A 7,083-nucleotide genomic window follows, 5' to 3' on the forward strand; every position below is an offset into this window, starting at 1 on the left:
TGTATCTGGAGGATATCATCCTTATTGAGATAACCCAATCACAAAAGAAGTCATAGATATTCACTCACTGGTAAGTGGATATTAGCCCAGAAACTTAGAATACCCAAGATACAATTTGCAAAACACAAGAAAATCAAGAAGCAGGAAGACCAATGTGTGGATACTTCATTCCTCCTTAGAATAGGGAACAAAATATCCATGGAAGGAGTTACAGAGACAAAGTTTGGAGCTAAGACAAAAGGAAGGACTATTCAGAGACTACCCCACCCAGGGATCCATCCCATAGTCAGCCACCAAACCCAGACACTATTGCATATGCCAGCAAGAGTTTGCTGAAGGGACCCTGATATAGCTGTCTTATGTGAGGCTCTGCCAGTGCCTGGCAAATACAGAAGTGGATGCTCACAATCATCTATAGGATGGAACACAGGGCCCCCAATGGAGAAGCTCTAGCAAGTACCCAAGGAGCCGAAGGTGTCTGCAACCCTATTAGAGGAACAACAATATGAACTAACCATTACCCCCAGAGCTCATGTCTCTAGTTGCATATGTAGCAGAAGATGGCCTAGTTGGCCATCATTGAGAAGAGAAGCCCCTTGGTCTTGCAAACTTTATATGCCCCAGCACAGGGGAACATAGGGCCAAGAAGTGGGAGTTGGTGGGTAGGAGAGCAGGGCAGGGGAAAGTTATAGGGAACTTTCGGGATAGCATTTGAAATGTAAATTAAGAAAATATCTAATTAAAAAAAACTCTGATGCTCACTTTGAGAAAATTACATTCAGATACACACTCTCTGTGTCGGTGTCTGTTTGTCATCTGCACCAACTCCTTGCTCACCTGTAACTGGAACCCTGAGTTTTCCTGCAGATTGAGGACCTGACTGAGGTCTGCAACACAAGGATATCCTCAGCAATACAGCAAGTCAGAGACCACATAAAGCTCTGTCTTAAGCAAAAAGCTGGAGATAGTTATAGTTCAGTTGGTCAAGTGCTTGCCTTGCAAGCAAAAAGACCTGAATTCAATCCTTGGAAATTACAAAGGAAAAAATCAACCATGGATTCGTATGCTTGTAATCCCACTATCAGGGAGGCAGAGGTGAGCAGATCCCTGGGGTTCCCTGGCCTATTCTATCAGCTCCAGGCCAATGAGAGACCCTGTCAATAGAAAAAAAAAGAGTGCCTGAGAAGCTACACCCAAGGCTATCCTCTATCCTCTATCCATCATACATAAGTGCACATATGTACACATACACCTACTCACACATGCATCTGCACACACACACACAAAGGTACCTTGCCCTGAGTTTGCAGGTGAGAGTGTCTTACAGGCATCAGAGACCAGGGACAGGCAGACAGGCACATGCAAAGGCAGTTGCTAGTTCTGAGTGGTCTGCTTTTCCGACATGTGGGCTGCTTCATATGCAAGGTTCTGACTCCATAAGTATAAAGAAAAGTAAGTACAGCCTGTTATCCAACTGTGCTGGAGGCTGAGACAAGAGGGTGGTAAGTTCAAGGCCAGCCTGAGCAAATTAGCAAGATGCTATCTCAATTTTTTTTATAAGTGGACAAATTTGGGGAGTAAATGTTATTCTATCTTGTTCAGAATCCCAGGTCAATCACTAACACTGCAAAAATAAAAGATACAATAAATAAAAAGGGAAAAAGAAAGGCAAAAGTCATTAATTAAAAAGCTTGTCAGATCTCTGAGTTTGAAACCAGCCTGGTCTAGAGTTCCAGGACAGCCAGAGATACATAGAGAAACCCATCATTAAAAGTAGACTTTGAAAAAATTAAAGTTACTGAAGACCCAGAAATGAACCCACACACCTATGGTCACTTGATCTTCGACAAGGGAGCTAAAAACATCCAGTGGAAGAAAGACAGCATTTTCAANAAGTGGGGGGCGCTATGGGGGACTTTTGGGATAGCATTGGAAATGTAATTGAGGAAAATATGTAATAAAAATATTAAAAATCAAAAAAAAAAGTTACATACCCCATCTCCAAACTGTCCAGTCCCAAATTGCATTAGAGCATTAAAAAAAATAAGCCTCTTATCTTAAGGGTGCCTGGTATTTACAACTGCACACACTGTGAATTGATCAGACAGGTATGGTATTAATCTTATCCAGCTCATGTCATTGGCTTTTAGGTATGTCCACAACACACTATAGACATGTGATAAGGATTTGTTGACTTTGTAAATGAATAAATAAACTCTGCCCCAACAAAGTCCCTTATACAAGCACAATACCTACTTTGTAAGGCAAACTTATCGGAAACCAACTGAGGGTTCTAAGGAGTTATAGCCAGGATATCTGCACAGTTACTAAGTCTACTACACTCTAATAGACTGAGGACATGCTGCTCTGCCAGTCAGCTGGACTCCAAAGTTCTGGCCCACACATAACCGTTTCAGCTTGAGCCTGCTCTGTCCATTAGACGCCTCCAGAGGAGACACTTTTCACAGCTTGTATGATGTAATCAGCTTGGAATAAAAAGGGATCACAGACCTACATCCCATTTTCCCATAACTTGCCTGTCATAACGCTAGGAGATGAAGGTGGAGCTACTTTGTCTCCTTTCCTGTGCTTTCCCAATTTGGTCATCCAGAGAGAAGATGCTAGCAGGCGACTCGTGGTAGATGGGATAGAGCTTAAACTAGGAGCTAAGACTAGAGCCAGAATTAGATGCCTCTTTCAGCCTCAGTTTCCCCTATCTGTAAGAAGAGATATGAAAAGTCCTTTTCTGGAAATTTATGCCAGCAATGTGTGTGTGCACGTGCGTGTGTGTGTGTGTGTGTGTGTGTGTGTGTGTGTGGTACACAACAAGTACAGGCACATGTGAGATGGTCAACCTCAGAAATTAGCTCACCTTGTTTGAGACAGGTTCTCTTGCTGTCCATCATTACAGAGGCCACACTAGCTGGCCCTGGAGCTTCAGAGATTCTTATCTCTGCCTCCCATCACCCCTGGTAACACTGGAATTACAGACAGTCTTACTGTAACAGGCTTTCCATGGGTTCTGGGGAATTTGAACCCTGGTGCTTTTTGTTTGTGCATTAAGAAACCTATCTATTAAGCATTTCCCCAGCACCACAACAGTTAATCAAGGTGTTGGAGTGTTACAATGTGGCTGGCGCCTCCAGGAAACCTCCCTTTTGAATCCTTATGTTAATCTAAGGAAAGAAGGCTACTAATGCGAATGCATACAGATGGAACACTGTGGCTCAGAGAGATTGACAAGTGGATGAACATCCCACAGCTTGCACAGGAGATAAGTAGGGAAGACTTTAAGTATACTAGAGAATTCCCTTACTTCAGATGTTACCTTCATCACGAATTAGCTGGATGGCACTAGGCAACCATTTCATTCTCTGAGCATCATGCTTCTTCAGTAAATGGACATATGAAACTTTAACGTATAAGCAACCTAAAATCCCATCACTTGAGAGATGGATAAGGAAACTGTGATATGCCCGTGCAATAGAATGTCACACAACTAGGAAACGTGCTGCCACACAGACAGCATGGGTGAATAACAACACTATCATTCCAAGTGCAAGAAGACAATGTCAAAAGACATCATAGGCCTGGAGAGATGACTCAGTGGTAATAGTCATTGCTGCTCTTACAGAGGGCCCAGGTTTACTTCCCAGCACCCACATGGTCTCTCACAACTATCTGTATCTCCAGTTCCAGGGTATCTGACTTCCACATGTGCATGGTGCCCAGACATACATGCAGGCAAAACACCCACACACATAATCAAAATAAACGACTCATTTTTAAAAGACTTGGAATAGACAGACTAATCAACAGCTGCATAAGGACGGAGACTTGAAGGTGATCTGGGACATGATTTAAATGCTTTCTATGCAAATTACAATGACTTATGGGGATACTAAGTCGTTGAATTGTTTGAATACCTGCACATTCAAAAGCCAGTGTCTGCCTTACCTGGGCCTGCCATGAGGGAAGGTGGGGAGGTGCTTAGGAGTAACAGAGATGCTGAAGATAAGGAGACAGTAGTGGTGAAAGCAGTCATGGCCAAGATGAGTACAGCACAAATGCCAGGTTGCTGATGTTGACTCCATGGCTAGAGTACTTACTCAACATGCACAAAGCCTAACTTCCACCCCCCAAATCACATAAACCAGGTGTGGTGACTCACAGCTGATCCCAGTGCTCAGAGGTGGAGGCAGGAGGACCAGGAGCTCAAGGTCATCCACAGCTGTTGAGCTGGATGACAATCAGGGCTACAGGAGACACTGTTTAAAGAAAGAAACCATGGGAAAAAAGAAAAGGGAGAAGGGATGGAGGAGGGGAAGGAAGGGGAGGGGAGAACAGAAGAGGAGAGAGGATGGAAGAAAGGATGCAAAAGAAAATGCCTGTTGTATCTCAGATACCCATTGCAGCATCAGTTGTTTTTGGTCAGCACAGAGTCCAGGAAGCAGCTATGGTTGCTGTTAGAGAGACTGTAGTCTCCACACTCAACACTGGCCTCAGGGTGCAGGCAGTTGCTGTACATGGGACCTGCTCTCCTCCATAGTCTTGGTTTCCAACAAGTCAGGAGCCTTGTAGAACCTCAGTTACTCCATCAGTATGAAGGTGATCCTGACCTGAGGATTACAAGGCCATGACCCTGGAAGACTCGTAAAGAGCTGACTAAGTTCCAGGTGGCCCATGGGAACAGATAGTGAATGATTAAATCCAGTTATGAGCTTGGAGTATGACCTCGAAAGCTCACACAGCTACGAAAATATGAGCTGACATTCATATCCAGGCCTGGGTCAGAGCCCAAAGCCATTGCAGGTGCCCAGGTATTAATCTGAGTGATTAGGTCTGACATCCGGCTCCTGCTAGAANCTTGGACAGCAGCCAGCCAGCACCATCTCCTCCTGGAATAATTCTAGAGGAGACCAATGTCTCTACAAATATCTAATGCCAGAAGTGCCACATCAGTACCCAGCGCTGCCTCTGATCAGCTCCCCAAGGCCCTCTTAGGCCAGGGCAAAGGAGGCCATGCCAAAAATTCATTGATCAAGATTCTGCACGCTGCTGGCATGGCGGGTGGACAACCAGAATCAGAACCCAGCTGGGTCCTGTTGCCCTGACACAGCAGCCTCCAGGGACACTGTATGCCTTCTCCAGACAGACTCTGCAAGGACAGATGACAAGAAGTGGATTTGTCACTTCTTCCTATGGAAGAGCTATAAGAAGTTGGAGAAAAGGCCAGAGAAAGATAGGCCAGCATCTTCTCCTCACTGACCTCCAGATTCTGCCCACTACTCCACATCTCTCTTGCCCCTGGTTCAGTATACCCAAGCATTATGTCATGTCTGACTTCTGGTCTGCCCCATCCAGCACTGCAGTTCATCCTTACTGTGAAATTCCCTCGTTACATCAGTCTGATTCTCTTGCCTTACTCTAACATTTCTGTGACCACATTCAGCCCCCTATAGCATTCAATAAGCCTCTCCAAATCGAAAGCCTTCACTTAGCTTTACCTCCAAAGTCCTCTTTACCTTATCAGATAATGCCTTCACAATTTTTAGAGTTACGCCATAGACATCTTTCGTGTGTCATGGTCCTGTCCCCCCTGAACCCTAACTGTATATATATATGGACTCACAGTGACTCATGTATCAGAGATGAAGGATGCTTCCAGCAGTGCTAGGGTGTGGAATGCAGTGTATCCTGACAGGTCCTGTGTTGGAAGTTTGCTCCCCAGTGTGGTAATGTTCAGGTGGTGGACTACTAAGGGGCTGGGAGTCTCGGGTCCCCAGGAGTCCTCAGAGGAATTGGTGTGCCTTTGATGCTTCTGTTTTTGTGGCGATGAAAATGAAACCCAGAATCTCATAAAAGCTAGGCAGTGTTTCAGCATTGTGATTCAGGATTAAGTCGCAAGCCTAGCATTCTGAGAGGAATCTTCATAGCAGGAGCAAGCTCAGAAATGCTCCCCACTCTAGATTCCTGTTGGAAACAGGGCTGCTTCCTTTCCAAGGACTCCAGCCACCACCACCCACCATGACAGTGTAACCAAGGTCCCTCTCCAGGGCCAATCTCGTGTGGACTCCAGACCTCCTAGGTCAATAAATGGCTTTACTTTGTAAATTTAGTCAGCCTCCAGTGAAATGAATGATCAGGTAAAGTCATAAAAACAGCAGGGATTTCCTGGGCAGAACTTCATGCACCTGCCAATCCCAGGCTACTCGGGGAGTGGAAAGGTAAGAGCATTGAAGGTCCAAAGGTAGCTTGAGCTTCAGGCCAGATCCCACCTCAGAAGCAGGGCAGATTCTAACCCACACTCATCTGATCATCAGCTCCATAGGCTGGTTCCCACGTGTGCGTCGATGATCGGGAATCATCTAAGAGGCACACCTCTGAACACACTTGGAAGGGTTTTTCCTGCTTAGGATAACTGAAATAGGCAGACCCACCTGAATACGAGGGACACCTTCCACTGGCAGCCCATATATAAGAAGATCAAAGAGAAGAAATTTGGCTTTTTGCCTATCTGCCTTCATATCATGCAAACAAATTCTTCTACTTCTGGGGGTCTCCAGAAATCCTCCAGACCTTCAGTACCAGGCCAGGGTTGTTGGAACATGCATCCTCTCGCGATTACTGGGTTCTCAGCCTCTCCTATGTGCAGATGGCATTAATGGACTACTCAGTTAATAATGTGTAAATCAATCAAATAAACACCCTTGGGAAAATACATTCATCTGTGGGTTCTGTTCCTCTACAGAACACTTAGCACTATGCTAAGACAGAGAAATCAAAAGGCAGGCCATCAAAGGAAGGCTTTGAGGAAAGACAAACTGTGCAAGGCAGAGCAGGCATGCTGGGGCTCAGCTATAGGATGTCTGCTTCCTCTTTGTACCAGTTCCCTGCAGAGGTATATCTATGAATGCAAAGCCAGGAAAGGACCCGCAGCCCATCAGTATACCCAGAGCGCTCCAGACCACAGGAGCTCAGTCATGTGCATGTCTAAGGACACTGTGAACCCCAGTCTCCCCACTGACAAATGGGTACAATGGCTGACCACTGGTGTCAGTGAGCTGGCCTCTCCCTAGTCTA

The sequence above is a fragment of the Mus caroli genome, chromosome 16 (assembly GCF_900094665.2).
Source record: "Mus caroli chromosome 16, CAROLI_EIJ_v1.1, whole genome shotgun sequence".
Taxonomy (NCBI): Eukaryota; Metazoa; Chordata; class Mammalia; order Rodentia; family Muridae; genus Mus; species Mus caroli.